This window comes from Arvicola amphibius, chromosome X (assembly GCF_903992535.2).
Source record: "Arvicola amphibius chromosome X, mArvAmp1.2, whole genome shotgun sequence".
Taxonomy (NCBI): domain Eukaryota; kingdom Metazoa; phylum Chordata; class Mammalia; order Rodentia; family Cricetidae; genus Arvicola; species Arvicola amphibius.
The window spans coordinates 8884485-8908792 of NC_052065.1; the positions used below are offsets into that span (position 1 = coordinate 8884485).

The 24308-nt window shown below is 42.7% G+C and overlaps 1 pseudogene; it reads right to left on the bottom strand.

The window, feature by feature from the left end:
• Positions 1-21466: 21466 nt before the first annotated feature.
• LOC119804945 lies at positions 21467-22943 on the bottom strand (annotated as a pseudogene).
• Positions 22944-24308: the final 1365 nt, after the last annotated feature.

Genomic DNA, 24308 nt, shown 5'->3' on the forward strand with positions numbered 1-24308 from the left:
CTTTGAAAGGGGTGATACAACCCCTTTTCCTTCGCATCTCTCCCTTTGCTTTTTGATTGTCATGAGTTGAATACTGCGTGCATTCTCACTATGGCCTACTGTTTGCCACTACTGCAAGCCAATGGTAGCTACTAGCCATGCATTGAAACTCAGAACTGTGAGCCGCAAAGAAACTTTCCCTCTTTTAATTTTTGATTAAAAATCACATTTATTTATTTATGCATGCACATATGTATGGCGGTTAGAGGACAAAGTATGGGAGTCAGGTCTTTCCTCCCATCACATGGGTCCTGAGGATGGAATTCGGGTGTATAGTGTCAGCAGTAAGCTCCTTTATCTGCTGAACCATTGACCCAGCCTATATTTTAGTTTTGAGATCCAGTTTCATGTAACCCAGGCTGGGCTCAAACTCACTGTAGCTGAGAATGGCTTTGAACTCCTGATCCTCCTACCTCCAAATACTCAGATTATAAGCCCACTCCCCTACCCCTGCTGGGACCTTTCCTTTTTAAAAAGTCATTTCTAATATTTTGTTGCAGTAATGAAAAGTTGACTAACATAGCCACAAATTATTTATTGTGTCTTTGAGTAGTTCATTTCTGTACTTGCTCTTGGCAGAGCTGGGTGATTTACTTTGGCCAATGGGTCAATAGCAAAAAGGATGCAAGCAGAGAGACCAGAAGCACTCTTGTTTCTTGGAGACTTAGCTAATCTTGAGGCTCCTTTGACCCCAACATTGCTGTAGGGGGATGACAATAGATCTATGGCCATTGTTTTGCTCCAGCTGATTGTCAGCTGACTTCTAGAATCCAGAAGGTTTCAATGACCCATCGGGTGACTTACATAGCTCAGCTAAGTAGAATGGAAAGCCAGTAGAACCGAACGCCAAGGGTGACATATCTGGCTGTAGTTTTTATGCCATTAAGTTTTATAAAAGTTGGTTATATACCAAAGCTAAGAGAAGCAGATGGAGAGGATGTAAATCTGGCCTTCTACAGCTTACTAATATGCCAACAATTTTTTTCCAAGGGAGACTTCTTGTTTAATAAGCTGTTTGGAGCCCTACCAGCCCTTGCTACCAGGTTCAAGCATACCCTCCCCTACTGGAATACTAGCTAAAGCAATGAACTTGGGAACCAAAGAGTTAAAGTTCATATCTTAGCTTCATCATTTGAAATTGTGTTCTCAACTGGAGGGCATGACCCCTTTGCTGGTGCTGAATGACACTTTCACAGCGGTCACCTAAGACCGTCAGAAAACACAGATATTTACATTATGATTCATAATAGTAGCAGAATTACAGTTATGAAGTAGCAGTGAAAATAATTTTACGGTTGGGGGGGGTCACCACAACGTGAAGAATTGTATTAAAGGGTTGTGCCATTAGGGAGGTTGAGAACCACTTATTTAATAGGTGCATTTTTGGGTAGACAGCTCAACTTTTGTGTCTCTCTTCAGAAAGGGATAGTATATTAATATGGCCTACCTTATAGAATCATTAAAAAGATCAGTGTTTCTTTTTTCTCTTTCTTCCTTTCTTTCTTGCTTTTCTTTCTTTTGAGACAGAATTTGATATAGTCCAAGTTATCCTTGAACTTGCTGTGTGGCTCAGGGTGGTCTTGAAGTCCTGATCCTCTAGCTTGTACTAGTACTGGGATAATCTGAGTACTGGGGTTATAAGTGGGAACCATTTCACCTGGCCAAATATACACTTCTTGGAATAGGAGCTACAAGCTGCAGCTTGAAAATACTAATGACATATAATTGTCCTAATATAGAATCTTCATGACAATAGTTCCTTTTTTGAATACCATTTCCCTATAAATATCCTAGCAATCTATGTTTTCTTTTAGAGGAAAATTGAAGAAAAATAACAGGAAAAAATCAAGAAGATCTTGGTGCTAATTTTAGCAATCACACATTTTGCTTGAAATCAAGTTATCATGATTAGCTGTTGGGGAAAGGTCATTCAAGATGCTCAGGGAATAAATGTGGCAAACACTTAGCCAGTTGGAGCACTTCATACAGTCTTTACTGAGTAACTGGGGAGGTAGAGCTAAGAGGATCAGGATCAGGTGTTTGAGGATACCTTCAGCAAGCTACTTATTGAGTTTAAGTCTGGCCTGGGATCTATGAGATGTTGTCTCAAAAAAGAAGTTTAAGTCCCAGTCAATGGACCATCTGTAATCACTTCTTTTAGCTACTTTCTAGGAAGTTAGATCCATCTATATAACTACCAGTCATGTTTCAAAGTGCCTGATTCCTTATAACTTTGTCAGTCCTTGACAATACTACCTTTTTTAAAAAACTTAATAAGGGAGTTCCATGGATGCCTTTGAAATAATTCTAATATGAATTGGTGCAATTTTTCTCCATGGAAACCTCCCTCCATTTTTCTCTAGTCCACCCACTCTATTAAAGTTTGGGCAAATTTCAGATTTACTCATTTCTGGTTAGTTCTAACGGTCAATAGTTTCTCCTGATCCTAGAGCTGGAGGATCTGGTGAAACTTGAAAATTACAGGGGTTCCACATCTAAAACAATATTTTTAAAGATTCATTTATTAAATGTGTTTGTGTGTGCTTAAGTGTATGCATGTGCATCGCATGATTGTGGGGGCCAGCAGAGGGTGTTGGGTTCCCAGAGATGGAGCATATAGGTGGTTGTGAACCACCTTATGTGAGTGTTGGGAACCAATCTGAGATCCCTTGGAAGGGTGTCAAGTGTTCTTAACCACTGAGTCGTTCTCTAGCCCCTTTTAAAAATATTTTAAAGAGGATTGGAAAAAATAAGAACAGAAATTGTTTCTTTTGAATTGGTTGGATACTGAACTTTTGATGAATTCCTAATCAGCAATCTTATCATTTAAGAAATGAAAGAAAATTCATTTGAAGTTGGCTTAATTATGAGGGCAGAGTAAGGTGTGTGTGTGTGTGTGTGTGTGTGTGTGTGTGAAATTTTTTGGGACACACTTTAAGACTGGGCACTAATTCTTTAAATTCTTCAGAATGAGTTCACTTAAGCAAAGGTAATAGAAAGGTTGAGAAGGTTTTTGGCTTACCTTGGTTGTCAACTTCACACATCTAGGAAGAAGGAACCTCATTGGAAGAATTTTTTTCATTAGATTGGCTGTGTGTGTGTGCATGTGGGTGTGAATGTGTGCGCATGCCTGTGTGTGTGTACGTGTGCGTGTGTGTGTGTGTGTGTGTGAGAGAGAAAGAGACAGAGACAGAGAGAAAGAAAGAGAGAGGCAGAGATAGAGAGAGGATTGTCTTGATTGCTAGTTCATGTAGGAGGGTCCAGCCCACTGTGTGTGGTACCCATTCCTGGGAGAGTGGCTCTGGGCTATATAAAAAGTTGATCATGAGTCTGATAGCAAGCCAGTACACTACATTCTTCCGTGGTTTCTGCTTTAAGCTCCTGCCTTGCCTTGGCTTTCCTCCATGACGGATTGTGACCTAGAAGTGTAAGTCAAATAAACCCTTTCCTCCCCAGGTTGTTTTTGGGCAAAGGACCACATCAGCAGAAAGCAAACTAGGACATCTTAATAGTCTAGAATTCTTTGGTAGAATAAAGCGTACAAGTAAAGAAATTACTGTATGTTTGTAAATGTGCATGCAAATATTTAAGTGGATCTTCTATTTTCTGCTCCCTGGAGAGTTACTGGATGAAAATAATTTTAGTAGAATATCTACCAAGCCCCTCAAAGGTTAAGTTAAATAGAGGAATGTGATTGCAATTTGATTGTTTTGATTTTTTTACTAGTCCTCTAATATAGTCCGAAGTTCTGTTTTTATACATCTCTGTAGGTTACCCAAATGGCTTGATCAAAATTCAAATATTTTCCCCTCATTAATAATCTCCCTTCAAAGGTAACCTTTCTCCTTTATGGACATCATAGAAGTGCTTGTGTAGTAACCACAAATGCAGTACGGCTTGTTGCACATTAAGCTGTGCAACAGAATCACATTTCTGTGCTCTGCAGTTGTCCTCTCGTTTCCCGTGTGTGGAGTCCTAGAAAGGCTTGACCTGCTGTAGCCATACGAGGTGGGGGTGGGGAGTTGGTCTTTTGTTATAGGTGGTGGTGGATGAGGGATACTACTCAGGTTCAATGCTAGTCAAGAACCAAACTTTGGTTTTAAGTTTGAGGACAATTTTATTAGAGTTGGACAGAAAGAATCCCAGAGCAGGGTAGATGCAAATCTTGGCAGCCTCTTGGAGGAGGAAAATGGAGAAGAGAAGAGACATTCCAAAAGCATGCCATTTGGATTCTGAGTAGCGTCTACATGGAGGTCAGCAGTATGTCAGAGAAGCAGCCACGTGGCAGGAAAGGGGCTTTAGAAACAGAATGATGCTGAAGTGTTAGGGAAAGGATGCCCAGGGCAGAGCTAGGAGGAAGAAGGGGAAAAGGAATTTTCGGGGTAATTCAGGAAAGTGGGCTAACAAGAAGTGCATGGCTGTGGCTCTGTAGTCAACCTCTTAGAGGGTGGGTTTGTGGGAAGAACAAGCGCATTCTTTCCTTAAAAGGATAATTGTGTCTCCTACTTCTTTAGCATGGCTTAAGGGGCATTTCTACCTTTCTGAGGGGTGGTTCTAACTTTCTAAGGGGCAGTCCCTTAGCAAGGTGATTGTTCTGTCCAACTTTATTGTCAGAGCTTCACCCAGGCTAGGGATTCCGTTCTCTTAACCAAAGGAAACGTGTTTTTTTTTTTTTCTTGGTGGACCTTTAAAGTCACTGTGGCAATCCTGCTCTTCTGATGAGGTTACCCTAAAATCATTTAGGAAATGGGTGAAATAAAAGACCATTTTGTTTGCCATAAACTTGCTCCTAGAATCTCACACTTATATTAAACTGATTCTGGATCGCTCCTCACTCGTTCTTCCAGAAATCCTAGCCTCTTCCTCCTCAAATTCCCCACCCTTGCTAGTTCATTGAGGAGACAGCTCAGTCTACATCATGCTAGATTACTGAGGAGACAGCTCAGTCTACAGCATGCTAAATTACTGAGGAGACAGCTCAGTCTACAGCATGCTAGATTACTGAGGAGACAGCTCAGTCTACAGCATGCTAAATTACTGAGGAGACAGCTCAGTCTACAGCATGCTAGATTACTGAGGAGACAGCTCAGTCTACAGCATGCTAGTTCATTGAGGAGACAGCTCAGTCTACAGCATGCTAGTTCATTGAGGAGACAGCTCAGTCTATAGTATGCTCCCTGGGGTAGAATGAGGATGGAACCTGAGTCTGATCTCCAGAGTCTGTTTAAAGCAAAACAAAGCAAAACAACAACAAAAACCTGTCGGGTGTGATGAGTCCGTCTGCAGTTCTGCTTCTGGAAGGCGGAGACGGGTAGAACTTTGGGCCTCACTGTCACACTGTCACACCAGCTTAATCTATTTGGTGATCCACAGGCCAGGGAGAGATCCTGTCTCGGACAGCAAGGTAGACGATCTGGAGAAATGGCTTGGCAGTGAAGATCATGTACTGATTGTTTAGAGGACATGAGCTTCGGTCCTAGCACCAACGGTGAGTAGCTCCCAGCTCCCTATAACTTCCGGGAATTTGATTTTCTCTTCTGGTCTTTGTGAGCACTTGGGCTCATTGTACACACCGTATCTGCCCCCCCCATACACATCCACAATTTAAAATAAAAAATTTCTTTTTAGAAATATATTTATTTTTATTTTATATCTATGAATGTTTTGCTTATATATCTGTTTGTCCACCATGTATGTGCCTGATGCCTGAGGAGGCCAGAAGAAGGTGTTGGGTCACCCAGAGCTGGAATTACAGATTGTTGTGAGCTACCATGTGGGTTCTGGGAACCAAACCTGGCTTCTCTGAAAGAATAGAAAGGTCTCTTAACCACTGAGCCATCTTTCTAGGCCCTCAAACAAAATCTTAAAACAAACAAACAAGCAAGGTGGGTAGCTCCTAAGGAATGGCATCTGGAACCTTCCTCTGATATCTATATACAGTCTCACACATACATAGACATGCATTAACACCCTCGCCTACACACGCATGTGCACCTGTGGGTGTGTCTTCTAGTTTGCTTTTCTCTTCCTGTGACAAAGACCATGAACAAAAGAAATTTGGGGAGAAGAGAGCTACAGTTTATAATCCGCTGATTCTCAACCTGTGGATCACAACTCCTTTGGGATTACATATCAGATATTTACATTATGATCTGTAACAGTCGCAAAATTACAGTTATGAAGTAGCAACAAAATATTTTTATCGTTGGGGGGGTCACCACAACATGATGAACTGTGTTAAAGGGTCACAGTTAGTTGGGCAAGGTGGCGCAAGCCTTTAATCCCAGCACTCAGGAGGCAGAGGCAGGTGGATCTCTGTGAGTTCAAGGCCAGCCTGGTCTACAAGAGCTAGTTCCAGGACAGCAAGAATTGTTTCAAAGAAAGAAAGAAAGAAAGAAAGAAAGAAAGAAAGAAAGAAAGAAAGAAAGAAAGGAAGGAAGGAAGGAAGGAAGGAAGAAAAAAAAGAAAAAAGGGATCTCAGTGTTAGGAAGGTTGAGAACCACTGGATTATATTATAATATCAATCATGAGGTGAAGTTGGGGTAGGAATTCAAAGCAGAAACCTGACGGCAGGAACTGAAGCAAAGGCCATAGAGGAATACTGCTTACCCGCTTGCTCTCCAGGGCATTCTCCGCCTGCTTTCTTATATAACCTGGAATCAGTTACCCAGAAATGGTCTCACCCCCAGTGAGCTGGGTCCTCTTACATCCATCATCAATCAAGAAAATGCCCCATAGACTTAAGAGGCCAATCGGATGGGGGCATTTTCTCAGTATAGTGTGCTTATCCACACACATATATCAGATTTTCCATCGTTTCTTCCTAGCACCTCTCATGCAATAGCTGTTGGTGATTTAAACATAGTTGGTCCTTGTTATTTGTGGTAACCTTTTCTTTAAACTTGCTGTGAACTCAAAGTTAGCGAGTATTGAAGCATTTTTCCCCCCAGGGGAAACGCGGGGTTAGGTTCCTTTGAGCTTATAGGCTTCCTTTGCCTAGTCCACTGTTTCCTTGGTCAATATTTGCAGAGCTTTTTGTTACAGGATAGGAGAAAGTTCCCAGAAGACTTTTCAATACTTAGGGTGTTTTCTTAAGCCGCCTAGGTGCCCTGTCCTCTTCCTGAAGGGGCTCAGGACCTGTGAGATACACGAGGAATGCCTAGCAAAGCCAGGTAGTTCTGCTCTTCACGTTGGCATGCGTTGTCTCAACAGACGTGGGAGGATGGGGACTTGAACTGAAAACTGAGCTTTGGTAGATTTCAGGAGGTCACTGTGTAAATGTTCTTGGTCTCTTCTTTCCTATCTGATGCCTCAATTTTTTATATAAGGGTCTTTATGAGGTTGGGATTTAATTCGTGTTACAAATTAGGCCCTTTCGGCTTGTTTGATCAAAGTAGGGCTTTTTATCTTTGTATTTTGAGACCTTTTCTACAAAAAAGTCAACCAAGCAAACAAAAACAAAGCAAAACAACAAAAACAAAACAAAAAAAACCCCAAACTATACTTCTTAGAACTGACTCAGGAGTTGCCCGCTTTTCAGGTTTTGCTTTCTGCTAAGAACTATGGGCTAGAATGTAGCATCTTTCCTCTTCTCTTCAAGTTTTCTAGCATTAGGTCTTTCTGTGTTTGATCTTGGGTTATCATGTGTTCTATGTGGCTCTTCCAGACTCCTGATAGCAATGAGATTGTAGGTAAATTATCATTTCATTAGTTATTTTCCCACCCCGGCTCATGTGGTAATAGACTTCCCATCTTGAAGGCTGACTGTCGTTACTCCAGTCCAGTCCTGGCTTACCCTCCATTACAAGCTATATGCTGTCTGAAGCCCCCATCCTATGACAATTTCTGCTTCATTTAAGATTGGTGGCATCAACAACTTGACTCATTTTAGCACAAAAGGAGTCAACTGGCTGAATGTAAAGTTTGGGTGACCCTTTTCTCTGAATTGTGACATTCTCTTCCAGAGGAGGAATGCTCAAAAGACTTGGGAAGTAAATCAGGTATACAAGGCCCTGGAAGTAAATGTAACTTACAAGGCTCAGGGAATTTCTGAAAGTTACAAGAGTCACAAGACTGAGTTTGTAGAGGAGTAAACAATAGCTGATGAGAGGAGACTCTAACCTGTTGAGCTATCTGCAAGTTGGGCAGAGCTCCGGGCTTGCTGCTTTAGAGAATTATTGCTGAGACCGAGGTGGGCTTTTGGGAAATGCATCCGTTCTTGATTTGGCTATACTCTGCACAAAGGACATTTATTTGCTCCAGAGAGACAAAAATCAGGGAATCAGGGAATAAAGAGAAAGACAGGAGATAGAGGACGGGGGAGATGGGTAAAGGAATAAATGAGAAGGGAAAGGGGTGTTTGTCCCAGGGAAGGGGGCTATGACCACAAAGGACTTTGGATAGTGAGGAGACAGATGTGGCACATAGGCAAATGGTGGTTTATAAAGGTAAAGGGGGAAACCCTGTGTTAGGATCAGGTGTTTAATTTTAATTGGGCATGTTAATTAGGTGAGCCAAAGGACGCTTTTGATTGCTGGACTTTAATTCTAATTCTTTGATAACCAAATAATGGAATAGACCTTGATGGCTAACTTTAGGAATGTAATCTAATGGTTTTCAGCAAAGCAGAGGGAATCGGGGAGAAGGGCAAGGCTTGCCCGAGTCATGTTCGCCAATGCTTGGGCTGGCTAGAGTTCCTTCACATACTCCCGTAGGCACCCTTAATAAGCTGATTGGTTTACTAAGCTAGACTTGGATGGAACATTTCTTTGGCCTATCATCAGCACCTTATATTCCCAGGAAAAGGAAAAGGCAATTGAACCAGGCTCAGAGAATGAACCAGAACCAGGGGAAGAATTCTGTAGTCCTTCTGGGCAGGAGAAACAACCAAAAATGTCATGAGCAAGGCTCTTTAGGTTCTATGACATCTCTCATTGACTCCTGCTGTCAGTGTTGGCAGAGATTTCAAACATCTTTCTTCTCTTGATCTTTAGTCAAAGGCTGAAAAGTGATCCCAACTTCTTTTCTCTTGTCTTGATTGGCAGAGCTAAGGTTATACACATGAACTTCTTTGATGTCTGGGTTCAGGGAAAGTAAGAACTTGACCTTTTGTTTCTATAAGAGAAGGAGCCCGTCTTGCACTTAAGACTTTAGAAGTAACTATTCTAAGTTTATAATGTGCACATGTATTAAGGCATTAGGATCACCATAGCAAGCGCAGGGTTAACCTCCGCATTAGACTAATCCTGGCCAGCCTGAGAGAAAAGACTCAGACGATGGCAAAATTTTGTTTTTAAAGGAAACTGCGGTAATCAGTAAATGTGGAATCTTGAGTCTGTTTTGATATCTGTTGCTCTTATTCGGGTTCTCTAGAAAAAAAATAGAGTGGAAAGAATGAGTACACATTAGAAAGGGAGAATAATTGGATTGGTTTCCACAGTAGGTGGTCTGACAATAGCTGTCTGCATGCTGGAAGGACTGAGAACCTGGCATCTGCTCAATCCATGAAGCTGGGGGCCTCAACAGTCCCAATCCAGTGCTGAAGGCCTGGGAGATTTTTGGAGTATCTTCAGCCCATGTTGAGAGTGGGAGGAGCAGGACTCTGAGTTCATCAATGAATGGCAGGAGCAGATGTAATTGCATTCACCATCAAGAAATGAAGACGGGGGGGGGGGAAGAAATGACGATGGGTAGGCAGGTGGTACACCTTTCTCCTTGGACCTCTTTAAGCCTGGGTCCCCAATGGAAGCTTCCACTCACTCTGGGGGAAGGGACTTCTCTCAGTTGTTCCTTCCTGGAAATGCCCTTCCAGACCCTCCTGGATAAAGCACATTTCTTAGAGGACAAGATTAATCATAATATCTGTATTGCCCTGCTTTGGGGGTCTGCTGGTCTCAGCATTTAGGTTTGGGATCTGTGTCATTGGAACCCTTTAAATGATTGTGGGAATCTGTAGCCATGGCTTCTCTGTGGCATGGAGCTGTGTTCTTGGGCAACTGTTGTCATTAGATGAGTTTTCTGCCATTGCTGTGACAAATGACGGCAAACTTGAAAAAGCACAATGTTCTGTATGACAGAAATTTGACATGAATCTCACTGAGTTAGGCTCAAGGTCACGAGCAGGGATGTGTTCCTTCCTGTCGGTCCTGGGGAAGGATCCATTCTCTTGCACTTTGGCAGCTTCAAGAGGCTTCTTACATTCCTTGGCTCATGATCCTCCCCATCACCTTGAAAGTCAAAGATAATAGACTGACAGCTCACATTACGTCACTCTGACCCCTTCTGTCACTCTTCTTCCACTTTTAAGGATGCTTGTGATTATACTGGGCTCATTTGGCATACCCAGAATAACTTCCCCATGTTAAGATCAACTGGCCTATCAATCTTACTTTCATCTGCAATTTAATTTTCTGTCACTGTGCAATGTAATGCTATATCCACAGGGTCTGAGGATTAGAGGGTAGATGTCATTGGTGGATCAAACTTCACCCATCTCAGGTTCCTGGAGAATGAGATGTGCGTGTTTTTTTCTGTCCTTTACAAACCAAATAAGTGGCTATCGAAGCATGTAGTGCATCTCGAATCTGATTGCTAATTCAAACCTGCATCTACTTTATCAATACCCATTATGAGGCAATTTTGAGAGGGTAGATATTTTACTGGGGGCATGCTCATATTGTCAAGTATAATTTATTAAGCCTTTACAGGGGTTACACTGTCATTCTGAAAATAAGCCAATTTCTTTATTGCATCGGCCAGAGGATTCCTTTATCTTCCATGGTCTCTGAAAAGAGCTCAGATGCTAGGCAATCAGTTTCTACACGTCTGGTTACCATCCTCTCATCTCAGTATTAACCAGACCTGACCATGCTTAGAAAGATCAGATGAAACCTGGCACATTCAGGGTAGTAAACCTGATAACAATCATAATCTCCAAAGTTTTAGTATTTTCCTTGGCCAACAGGAAGAATTGAAAGCTACTGTTTTCTTTTTAGAGGAAAAGTGTTTTTTTTTTTTTAAAAAAAACCCTACCCACTCTCTGATATAAATTTTAAATAAAGCCAATATGCTAGGCTGGTCTGCTGGAAAATTATTTCCATCATCACATTCATTGTGTCAACCAGATCTTTGACTTTAAATATGCTATCCTTGTAAAAATTCCATTTCAACTGTCAGGGTAATCAAAATGGTTTCAAAAGCTTTTCTTAACATGGAATTGAAATAAAATAATAAAATACACTATCAAATGACAGAGTCTGCAGGAGGAAGATACCAGATATGGGCAGGTTTTGCATTAAAAAAAAATCAACCTGATGAAATGCTTTGGGAGAAGTGTGCTTGAAATACATGATTTCAGAATAAATTGAGTGGGCCTCCAATCCTAAGTCAGACTTGTGGTGCTTGTACAATTAAACATGTAAAATGCAGAATAAAGACTCATTTGTTGAAAGTGACTTTTGATGACAGTTTATGTTGTGTGATGGTGTTTTTATGTCACACTGTATAGGCAGAGAAATAAAATGGTGGCTCCAAGTTTTATCTTTAAAATTGTTGACACTATAGGTTTGTAATTTTTTTAAAATTCAACCCACAAGCTACAGATGTCTGCATGCTACAAGATCTTATTCCTCAATGGCAGAAAGAAAATGTTGTTGACACAGATATGGATATGAAGAACACATTTTGGAGTGATTTCACTGAGTAATTGAAGAACTGTGCAAAATATTGTTCAAAAGAACATTCTGTTTTACAACATTGTCCAGCTTAGTCATAGTTAAAAAATGAAAACAATCCAATAACAGAAGGCTAGACCTTTTTAGAGGCACCAATGACATTCAAAATACCAATTTTGCTACTGTGTTTGTTTTAGATGACAGGGCAGAGGTTTTTTGTCCTCTCTACTCTCTACCCCACTTCAACACATTTCCTTCCTGTCACAGAGGCAGGGTCTTATGAGGAAGCATTAGCCCCTGAGTGCTGAGATTACAGGCATATACCACCATGTCTGGGAACAAAAACTACCCCTTGAAAACTTTGTCTGTGGTGGTTTGAATAAGAATGGTTCCCATATAGGCTCAGACATCTGAATACTTGGTCATTAGGGAGTAGGACTACTTGAGAAGGCTTAAGAGGTGTGGCCTCGTTGGAGGAAGTGTGTCACTGGAGGTATGCTTTGAGGTTTCAAAAGCCCAAGCCAGGCCCAGTGTCTCTCTTTTCCTGTCATCTTCAGATCTGGATGTAGACTTCTCAGCTATGTCTCCAGCACTATGTTTGACTGCATGCCACCATGCCCCCCCCCCCACCTTAACTTGGCCTCCAGCAGCAGCATGGATCATAAGCATGGCTTCTGTGGGCAGCATGAACCATGGACCATACACTTAACATGGCCTGCCTTGGCAGCACAGATCACAAACATCAACATGGCCTCCTGAGCCAGTATGGAGCACCGATGTCTTTCGAGGGTACTTCATCCTGAAAATGAACCATTCTTCACCTCAGATATCTTATTGTTGTTCAGAGTCGAGGTGATTATGTGGTCGGGCAGCATGTCTGGGGTCAGGACTTATGTGCTGGCCTAGTGAGCGGTGACAGGAGTGAGGCAGCCTGGTGACTGCCCAAGTCTCCCAGTGGCTCGAGGACCAGCCTTGCTCATCAAGCACGCCATCCTTTGGCCTCTGCAGCCACAATCCCATGCCTGTCTCAATGTTCTTTAAGTAATGAGATTCGTTCTTAGTCTCACAGATATACAAAGAGTATGCCAACCACTCTCATAACCCGCCCTCTCCTTTCTGCCTACTACCCCTGTCCATCGCTCTCATACCTCTGCCCCATTGCTTAACACAACTCTCTCATGTTCATGTCTGTTTGTGTTATGATCCACTGAGACTGACCAGGGCTGTCTGTGTGACCATGGGTATAGAGCCTGTTGGGATTGGCAGTGGATACACAACTAAAGACAGTGAGTCTACTTTTCCCAGAATCCATTACTATCAAATAGCTCAGAGGGAAATGAGCCCCTGGGATGGACTTGTATGGGATCAGTGGCTACACTTGGGGTGGGCCAGTGCGGATGACCACAGTTGCTAGGAATTCATGATGGTGAGGGTTGGATAAGGGTGACATTTTGCAGCTCATCGCTCCATCTTTTGAATCTTATGTATATCCCTCCCTGTCTTCTAAGGCTCCCTAGGCCTTAGACAGGGTGGCATAAAGTAAATGTCTTGTTCAGGCTGAGCCATCAACCTGAACTTTAACTTTAGTTTTTCACTTGTGAGTGTTGCTGTGTTTGCTTCCCAGGGTTCCTTCCTGTTCTTAGTTTTCCTTTATCCACCTAACGTTCCATGCCATAGTTTCTTTTAAAACAGACTTCTTTATATTGTTTGGACGAGTGTGTGCCTGAGGGTATGTATGTGCACTGTGTGCACGCAGTGCTGATAGAAGATCAAAAGAAGGTATCAAATTCCCTAGATATGGACTTACAGGAGGCTGTGAACCACGTAATGTGGGTGCTGGGTACCGAATATAGGTCCTCAGCAAGATCAACAACCACTCTGAACTGCAGAACCATCTTTACAGTCCCATTATCGCTTTTAAAAGCATCATTGCTATGGTTTGAATACAAAAATACAAGAGGTGGGACCTCTAAGAGGTTATCAGGTCATGATGGCTCTGCTTTCATGAATGGGTCCCTTATGAAGAATGAGTTGCCCCTCCCTCTCCTACACCTCCTTCCCTTGCCTTCTTTCTTTCTCTCTTGTCCTTCCATCTTTCATCATGATGATACATCAAGAAAGTTCTTGTCAGAAGTAGGTCCCTTGACCTTGAATTTCTTAGCTTCCAGAACTGTAATAAATCAATCTTGGTTCTTTACAAGTCATCTGGTCTCAGCTATTCTATTATAGTAGCAAACTGGTCAAAGACTGTCAGAACATGGTACAGAAATGGAGTCATGTGAGAATAATTCTGAGTGCTTATGAGAACACTCCAAGAAAACAATAGTCTTATGAGCTCAGTTTCTTCAGGACAAGAATAGCTCTTGGAATGTATTGTTATGCTTCTCCCAGGTATAGTGGATAGGAGTGAGTGTACTTGGATTATTGCTTGCTGGTGTTATTCGATTAAATGGTTAAACTATCTTTATATATCCTTCTGGAAAAACATGTTTTTGCCTCATGCAGCTTCTCCTTGTGACTGTTTACAGCTTGAACTCATGAGAATTTTTACTGAGATGACCTTTCTTAATCCTCAGAGCATGAGTTATCTGATGCTCTGAATAAAGTTGGCTATTGCATGAGACTTTAGCTTGCTTCATCTATTGGCTCCATTGTCCCAAGTCCCATCACCTCTAAAGCAGTACCAAAAGGCTACTGCTTCTAGGAAGTTAGCTGTACAAAAATAGACAGATTTGGGAACCATACTAATCTATATTACCTAATAACTCAAACACAGGGAAAATCCAAGGAAAAAGTCTAAACTGAATAACTATTTTAAGTGTTTGGTTCTTGCCATCTGTCATTTTGCTGATCACGTTTGTGAATTGGACACTATATTAAGTACTGGAAAGACATTCATATAAAGAAGTTAGCACCCAGGTTGGGTGGCTCACAGTTGTCTGTATCTCCTATTCCAAGGGATCCAGTGCTGCCTTTTGGCCTCTAAGGGCATCTGAACACACACACACACACACACACAGACACACACACACACACACACACACACACACAGAGAGAGAGAGAGAGAGAGAGAGAGAGAGAGAGAATGAAAAAGAAGAATATTTTAAAGAATCATTAATTAGCAACTTACAGTAGAGGTGAATTAACCAGAATGTGGATGAGAGTCTGGAGGAGGGAGAGGATAGGCTTGAAGCAAAGAGCTGGACAAAGCTGTAAAGAGGGAGAGGAGAGGGCAGGAGAAAAGAGCTGGACAAAGTTAGAAGATGATGTCCTTTTACATGCCTAAAATCCCTCTTTAACTGGCTAAAGGCTCCTTCACGCCCTGTCACAGTTCTCTGCTGGGAGATCATGGTTTACGTTGTCTTCAAGATCTGGATTCAAGCTTCTCGACGTCTCTTATGAGCATGACATCCCCTCTGTTGTGTTATGGAAGAGAATGGCTCTTAAATGGCAGCCTTCCTAGTTGATGAGCCAGTTCACAAGGACTATATGAGGAGACAACCCTGGAGGCAACGCTACAACTCTAAAGGTTCCAGTGGAACTTCCAGGTAGGCAGGAGGACTTTTACTACTAGCCACGCGCTAGCAGGTGACTTTTTACTTACTAGTGATCTTATTTATTTATTAGTTTGTTTTGAGATAAGGACTCACTGTTATGGCCCAGGCTGACCTTGAATTTGTAGCAACCCTCTTGCCTCAGTCTTCCCAGTGCTGAGATATTGCAAGTTTGTGCTACCACATCTGGGAAGTTCTTATTTTGGTTTGCTTGTTTTGGTGTCCATTACTAGGGATTGGACCCTTGACCTCATGTATACCGGGCATCACCCCCTTGCTGTGCTGCACTGCATTCCTTGTTTCCTACCGATGGTCTTGATGTGAGAGTTGCCAAAAATGCTGCTTTGGATCCAGAAGCAACTAGCAATCTGCTTTTGCTCTAGTGACTCTAGGAGAAGAGGTATGGACAGGGCATGGGTAAAGACAGTGGATTCAGAAACATCAGCATAAGAAAAGATAGCAAAAATTGCAGAATCTTGTGGCTCTCCCCATGATATCCATTTTCCTTACTGTGATGGTGCGGGAGAATTGTCTGTATTCTGTCAATCATGTTTTAAATAAATGCTGATTGGCCAGGCAGGAAGTAGAGGTGGAGCAAAGAGAACAGGAATATTCTGGGAAGCAGGAAGCTCCCTCTGCCAGTCCAGCCCAGACCACCGAAGAAACAACATGTGACATGCTCCACTGAAAAAGGTACTGAGCCACATGGCTAACATAGATAAAAACAATGGGTTAATATAAGCTACAAGAGTTAATAAGAAGGCTGAGCTAATGGGCCAATCAGTTTGTAAGTAATGCAGACTCTCTGTGTGATTTTCTTTGGGACTTTCCAGCTGTGGGGTACTGGGCAGGACAGAAACCCCAACAAGCAGGCCCCCCATGTTACACTGTGAATTGGGTCTGGCCTTGGGAATGGAGTGGAAATGACACAAAGAAGTTCTAAATTTGGGAATTAAGGTATTGAGAGGTCATGAGACTTTTGCTTGGGACAGTGTCTTGGGATATGATGACCAGCGTGTGAAGGAAGTCAGACAATGTCACTAGATATGGCCTTATTGCTCCAGACTGTCAACTACCAAGTGTTAGAATGGCACTACATTGGCTCACAGCTTCTCAGATGGGTCATGAATCCATATGGAGTAACTGAAGATGAGAATCTCAAAAATAAAATTGACAACAATGATAAGCTTTCTGAATGCGCAATGACCAAATAGTAATTCAAAATCAAATGCATAATGAATCTGAGGTGTTTCTCTCACATAGTTTTACTGCAGGTTTGGCTCTTTGCTTGCTTGTTTGTTTTGTGTTTTTTGAAGTGGGATCTCACTGTGTAGTCTTCTCTGGCCTGAACCTCCCTGTGTAGACCAGGCTGGCCTTGAACTCACAGAGATCAGCTTGCCTCTGTCTCCCAACTGCTGGGATTAAAGGCGTGTGCCATCATGCCTGGCCAGTTTTCTTAACATACAACATGTATGCTTTGCACTGCATGTGCCATCAAGTCATAGAATGCTAACAAACACTGTCTGAAACACCTTGGTTCAGATTCTAGAATATTCCATGTCATGATCTGTACTATTTTTACTGTACTTATAAAGTGTATAATGCTTACTGAAGCATAATGGTTTAATTATGGGAAATAAAGTCTTCTAATACTAATTCTTAGTATGTAACTGTCCAATAAGGATTCTGTTGTATAAGAATGTTTGATTTTGAAAATTGCTGTTTGAGTTGTTCACTCAAATTTCTTTAAAACAAAACAAAACAAAACCCAAACCAAGCAAAACTGTCAAGTGAATTTTGCCTTGTGATTCAGACAGAATTTTCAAAATTTCTGAACTAACCCTGAACATATTCCTGGCATCTTGTACTACATATTTATGTGGAGTGGTATTCTCAACATTGATGATTACAATACCAAAATATCAAATTCTGAGCAATGTTGAAGATGCTCTCCATTCTGTAGGATATATATGCAGCTGAGATTTAATTCTTTGTGAAAAAAATAAATAAGCTTACCCATCTTGCTAGTATGCAAATTTGTTTTAATCTTTAACAAATGAATATATTTGCATGTCAAATAATCATTTCAAAATAAATCTCTTTATGATTTTTAATCTTTAAATATTTGGTTTAATTTTAAAAACTTATTTCAATTATGTATGTGTGTGACTGTGTGGGAGTATATGTATGTAAATAAAGGTGCCCATGGAAGTCATCAGAGGTGTTGGATATCCCTGAAGCTAAGAGTTAGAAGTGGTTCTGAGTTGCCTGACTCAGGTGCTGGGAACCAAACTTGGGCCCTCTGCAAGAGCACTGTACATTTTTAAACCACTGAGCCATCTGTCCAGCTACTGATTTGACTTTTTAAAACAAAAACTATTTAATCAATCTTGTGTTTGTATTCGAGTACTTTGGGTCCATGTGGTATGTCGAATTCAAATGGCTCTCATAGGTTCATGTATTTGAATGATTGGTTTATAATTCGTGGACTCTTCAGGAAGGATTAGGAGGTGTGGCCTCGCTGGAGGAGGTAGTCATTGGGGGTGGACTTCAAGGCTTCAAATGCCTAATCCAGGCCCAGTCTTGCTCTCTCTCTCTCTCTCTCTCTCTCTCTCTCTCTCTCTCTCTCTCTCTGACTCTTGCCTGCCAATCGGGATGTGAGCTCTCAGCTACTGCACCAGCACCACGCCTTCCTGTCTGCTGCCATGTTCTCCGCCACTATGGTCATGGACTCACTTTTTGAAATTATAAGAAAGAAGCTAGTTAAATGCTTCCTTTTATAGGTTGTTCTGGTCATGACATCTCTTCATAGCAATCGAAAAGTAATTAAGACAAGGCAAGAGGTCAAGTTTAAGAAGTAGGTTTGCTCCTTCTGCCTTATTGAAGCAGGGTCTCCCTTGTGGACCCTATCACTGCACTTTGAAGTGAGCTTCTGGGTCTTTTTCCTATTTCCATGCCCCATCGCCTGTCGAAGCACGAGAATTACGTATCTGTGCCACTGCGTTTGAACATTTCAGTGGGTTATGGTGATTGAACTCAGGTAGTCAGAATTGCCTGGCAAACTTGTCTACTTACTGAGACATCTTTTGAGTTCAATTTCTATTCGTTAACAAAACAAAACAGGACGGAATGGATTCATCAATAGTGTGGAATTACATTAAGAAAAGTTGCTTTTGTAAGCAGAGGAAACAGTCAAGGAAGAAAAAAAGAATATGAAGATGTCGATATCTCAAACTCTGTAGAGAATTCTATCCTGTTTCTAGTACTTGCTTTGAAAAACCCAAAGTATCTGAAGAGATCCGGTTATTTCAGCACGAAGATGTCCTGATTGTAGATGACACTTCTGTTCCAGGTTACCCCCAAAGAACAGCCAGAGCTATTTCTGTGTAACATGTGTGAGGACTCTTTCCATTCCCAAAAAGAGAGGGAATATTTTTGTTACATTGTGGAACCCAAATGTAGTTGGGACCCCAGTTGGCTCATTGTCTGAGCAACATTGCTTTCAGAGAAACAGCACTGTGACAGAAACAATAATTGACAGCCATTTACATCTGTACTCAGTCTCTTAGAAACAAACAAACGCACGCCAGTGGGCGAGTGTGTTATCCCTGCTAGCAAGGCTTCAAAGAGCATCCTTTTTGGACATCTTTACCATTGTCAGGCTTGCTAGTATGCCTTGCAGTGGGACTTCTAAACACTCTCTGGTAAGTGGTTCATAAAAATAAGAAAACTTCTCTTCCAAGTTTCCTGTCAATCATTAAAAACTTTTCTTTGAACAGGACGTTCATTCAAGTATTTAGTCAAAAACCTCCTTTTAGTCATTCAACCCCAATCACTACTGCAGTACCCCTTCAACCACTTCCTCTTTCCCTTTTCCCTTTCTTTTCCCCTTTCCCTTCTTCCTTCCCTCCCTTTCTTCCTCTCCTCTTCTCCCCCTTTTCCTCCCCTCCCTTCCTGTCTTTTCTTCTTTCTTATGGTGCTGGGACTTGAACCTAGGATCTCTCCGAATTACTAGGCAAGTATCATGCTACACCCCTGAACCTCACATCTTCTTTTCTACCTCTGTTATTATTTTCATGTATCCAAGGTTGGCCTCAAACTCTCTATGTACGCAAGTATGACCCCAGACTTCTAATTTTCCTGAATGATTTATATTCAGAGTGTTGGGATTACAAATATTTGGCATCATGCAAGGTTTACGTGGCATGTTATTCTAAGTTTGTGAGTTGGAGTTCAGAGTTTTGTGCATCCCAGGCAAGCACCCTACCAACTGAGCTACATTCATACTCCCACGAGTATATCAAGTTTTATGTGACGTGAGAAACTTAACAAGAAAATGAAGTTCCCCAAAGAAACAGTCAGCTCTGTGTCTGTGACGTGGTATGCAGTGGGTCTCTCCTAAGCTCTAGTGCTCTCTGTCTCCAACACTGCATGGCTCATTTGGTTTCTGGAGTGAGCTGTACCAATATTTCATTTGTATTTTAATAAATAAAGCTCGCCTGAAGATCGGAGAGTAAAACAGCCACACTAGTCAGCCATGCAGACCAGGCAGGGGAGGGCACACACCTTTAATCCCAGGAGCCACACTAGTTTGCCATAGAAACCGGGCAGTAGTGGTGCACGCCTTTAATCCCAGCACTGTAGAGGAATATAAAATAGGAGGAGACAGCTCTCACACACAGTCTCATTCCGAGATTCCTGGAGGCAGGATCACCATTTCAGTCTGAGGTAGAGGTAAGAGCCAGTGGCTGGCTGCTGTGCTTTTCTGAACTTCAGGTTAAACCCCATTATCTGTCTCTGGGTTTTTATTATTCGTGCTGCAGTGAGTGATCAATTTGGCTTTACTTTTCCGAGTCACCTATCACTACCCACATTGCATATGCCACAGAGAAAAGTGTGGTTAACTCTCAAGTAAGAACGCTTCTTCCTCTTTAGAATGGGGTGGGGAGTGGGGAGGATGGAAATAATCTCATACAGACTCATGCTTGCGTGAGTTCAGATTCTGGGAATCTAAAGTCATGTGACAGAAATACACTTACTAAGTTTTATTTCTGGATTAAAACTTGAAATGAGAATCTTTCTAACTGAGGAAAAAAATCAGCAATCACATATATTTAAAGCTGGTAGACGCAGTGATTTCTTTTTCTTTTTTCGTTACTACCGTGGAGCTGGGAAATGGAACTACCTGCTACTATTCTTGAAAAATTGTTTTTTCATAAGAAGGCTTTCATATATGTGTATAATGCATTTTCTTGAAATACTCTTTCCATCTCCTCCCCTCCAATTCTCCCCCTATCCACTAACACTTTTCCCTCACAATGTATTCTTTTCCATCTTTTGGGGAAATTATTCTTGAATTACCTGAGCTTTAAATTATTAAAGATGTTTTTGAAGCATTCTGGCATAGATTGATTTCAATCTTCAAGGCAAGCACTCTATCAACTGAGTCACATCTCCAGTTCAGCTTGTGATTTCAATCTACTGTTCCTTCCTGTTTGCTTTTGGGGAGAAGGGCCAGAGGAAAAAAAAGTCAACTGTCTATGTATGTGTACATGAAGGCCAAAGATTGAGTTTGTGGGTGTCTTTCTCTGTCACTCTCTATATTATTTTTGTTGAGGCAGGAGATTTCACTAAACCTGGATCTTGCTGCTTTAGCTAGATTGGCTGTCCAATAAATACCATGATCTGCCAACCTCTACCTGCCAGTGTTGGGATTGCAGCTGCCCTCTGCCATACCATGCTTCGACATGGGGCCTGATGATCTGAACTACTCAGGTCCCCATCCGTGCACAGTGTCTTAGTCACTGTTCTATTGCTGTGAAGAGTCACCGTGACCAAAGCAACTCTTAGAAAGTATTTAATTGGGGGACTTGCTTACAGTTTCAGAGAGTTAGTCCATTATCATCATGGCAGGAAGCATGACAGTAGGCAGGTGCTGGAGCAGTAGCTGAGAGCTATATTCTGAGCGAGAGAGAGAGAGGGAGAGAGAGAGGGACAGGGGGAGCGAGGGGGGGAGGGCGGGAGAGAGGGAGAGAGAGGGAGACAGAGAGACAGAGAGAGAGACAGAGAGAGACTGGGCCTGGCATGGGCTTTTGAAACTTCAAGCCCACCCCCCAGTGACACACTTCCTCCAACAAGGCCACACCTCCTAATCCTATGAAAGAATCCCACTTCAAATATATGAGCCTATGAGGGCCATTCTTATTCAAAGCACCAAAGGCTGGTTGAAGAAATCACCATTGTGCAGGAGCCAGGGCTGTGTGCTGTGTGGAGATCGAGGTCAAGTAATTCACTGCCTTGGAGTTGTAATCCCCTGCCCACACCAAAGCCTGATTTCTGCACCATGCCTTCGCGGGGAGGGCCTCTCATCCCACCACTTGGCCCACCACAGGGGCCTCCTGGTCCCTGAAGACAGTTATCCCTGCGGTCGCCTTCCCTGGCAGCGCGAGACTTCTACTCCACGTTCAGACGGACGGTGCCTCGGAACATGATGGGCCTATTGTTAAGGACTTTCTGAACAGGTTCAGAATCATCAAACACAACAAAACCAAAGTTGGGTAACTTCCAGCCACTATTAATACTCAGCTCCACCACGTTCCTGTGATTTTGGAAAAACTCCTTCAGTTCTGTCTTGTCAACCTCATGTGGTAGGTTCCTGATGAAGAGCTGGTGACTGTCAGGGTGCCTCACCATCCTTCGAGGTTTCGCATCTCCTGCTTCCCCAGCCTCGCGCATTGGCCGGCGTTCCCTCTGAGGAGGGATATTGATCGTTCTAGAACTCTCTGGTGTCTCTGAGGCCTTTGTGGTAGATTCTGTGATTCCGGCTTAGATTCTGGGTGGGGCTGTGAAGGCAGCACTTTAACCACATGAGGTAATGTTCGTGTCACTGGAACAGCCCCGCTGGGAGGAAGGTTCGTACTAGTCACAGATGCCCAAGAAAACGTCCTCAGGTCTTCCTGCACTGGGGCAACATCCACTGGGGTTGGGGAAGTGCTCTTTTGCACATCCTCGGGAGCAGCTTCCTCCAATGGTGGCTCAGGCTTGTCCTCTTGGATGTCAGGCACAGGTTCTGGTTCTGCCTTCGGCTCTGGTTCTGGCTCTGGCTCCACAACAGGCTCCTCTAAATGTTCCTCCAAGTCATTGCTGACAGCCTGATCATAGAAAGTTCCAGAATCATCAGGTACCACCTCAGGTGTCTGCTGTCTTTCTTCAGGTTCTTCTACTTCTTCCTCAGATTCCTCCTGAGGTTCAGTGACAAAGCCACCAAAGACCTCATCTTGGTATCCGAAGATGTTGTTGTGAACATAGAATTTGTTGGCCACAGAGCCCTCAGGAGCAAGAACAAAGGTCTGTATGAACCTCCACAGAGCCTGCTTATTATTGGACAGGAGCTCCATCACTTGGACCACCACCCCGTCATTCAGAGCGGCGTGAGCATCCATGTGGCAGATCTTGGTGTGGCAGTTGGTGAAGTTTTGTGACATCACTTTCCTGTGGATTTCCTTCTGCCCCTAGCCTGCATCTGCTGGCTTCCCGTTGGAGTCCAAGCCCCCATGGGTACAGAAGAGTTCTTCCCATAAAATCTGTGTAGCTTGCCCCGGGCTTGGTTCAGCAAGGTGTAGTACTGTCCCACAAACTCCCACCTGACCAGCAGGGGACTAGGCTTCTCCATAACCATCACTTTGGTCGATTCAACCTGTGTGGCTGAGTTGGAGGACCTGGCTGCTGCACGGGAGTAGGTGGCTGCGATTGCCATGTCTGACTTTTGCATGGGTTCTGGAGATTCAGATTTAGCATCTCAAGCTTGCACAGCCAGCATTTGATTCCCGGCATCATCTTCCCAGCCCCTTTGAAATTCTCTCCTTTTTCTTTTTAATATTTATTTTACGTATATGAGTGACCTGTCTCCATGCAGACCAGAAGAGGGACTCAGATCCCATTACAGATGGTTGTGAGCCACCATGTGGTTGCTGGGCATTGAACTCAGGCAGGACCTCTGGAAGAGCAGCCAGTGCTCTTAACCCTCCCCTTTGAAATTCTTATTCCCGGGGTGGTTTTGCTCCATTTCCCTTTTCCTTTTCCTGGACTGGGGCTGTTGCTCAGTACTGAATACAGAGTTACCAACTTCCTTAACCTCTGATTTTCTTTTGTTGAATATGGACACCAATAGTGTTTACTTTATAAGATTTGGGGGTGAGAATTCAGTGAGGAGATGCCAAGAAGGGGTAGAGAGCATAAGGTGCATGGCTGTATTGTAAGTGCTCAATGACTGTGACCTATGCATAATAAAACATGTCATTAGCACACCCATAGTCTTCTCTGAAGCACTCTCAATTTCTCAGAGTCCTTGGGCTTGCTAGCGTGCATCAAAGTCCAGACTACATTGATTTTGTGGAGTCCTTTCTGGGTCTTAGATCCTTGCTAATCTTAACACCTAATGTGGCAGGAGGACACGGCTAATGATTCCTTGTTAATCTTGAGCCCTCAGAAATGGAACTGTCATCACAGCCAGCGCTTTCCAATTTTCTGTCACACCTATTGCGTAAACAGCAACTTTGAACTCAGAGAGATGGTTTTTCATCAGGCAAGACCACACCATTCCAAGAGGCAAATTTCCCATATGTTCTCACTCTCTGACCTTTTGGGGAAATTACTGCTGTTTGCTTTCTTCTTCATTAAATGGCAGAAAAATTCTTCGACAAAAGCAATTAATGAAAAGCTAACTATATTAAAGCCGTATTTTCTGTCTTTATTACAGTCAAAATGGCAGTGCTAATGAAGCCTTGAAAGTGTGATTAGGGGTTTCCATGGCAACCAGTTGGGCGATGAGGAAGGAGGCCAAGTTCTGGGTTATAGGTGCTTTTCTTTAAACTTTGGCTTGCTCTTTCACCGAGCTATATAGCCTCAGCTCGTATGTGCTTCTCCCCCACCCCCCTCCCGCAGAACCCCAGAGATTCCGCGTGTTCTGGAATGTGGACCTCTGAATAGAGGTAGCAACCAAACATTACCATCGTTATCAGAACAGCTGTGAAGATTCATGAGA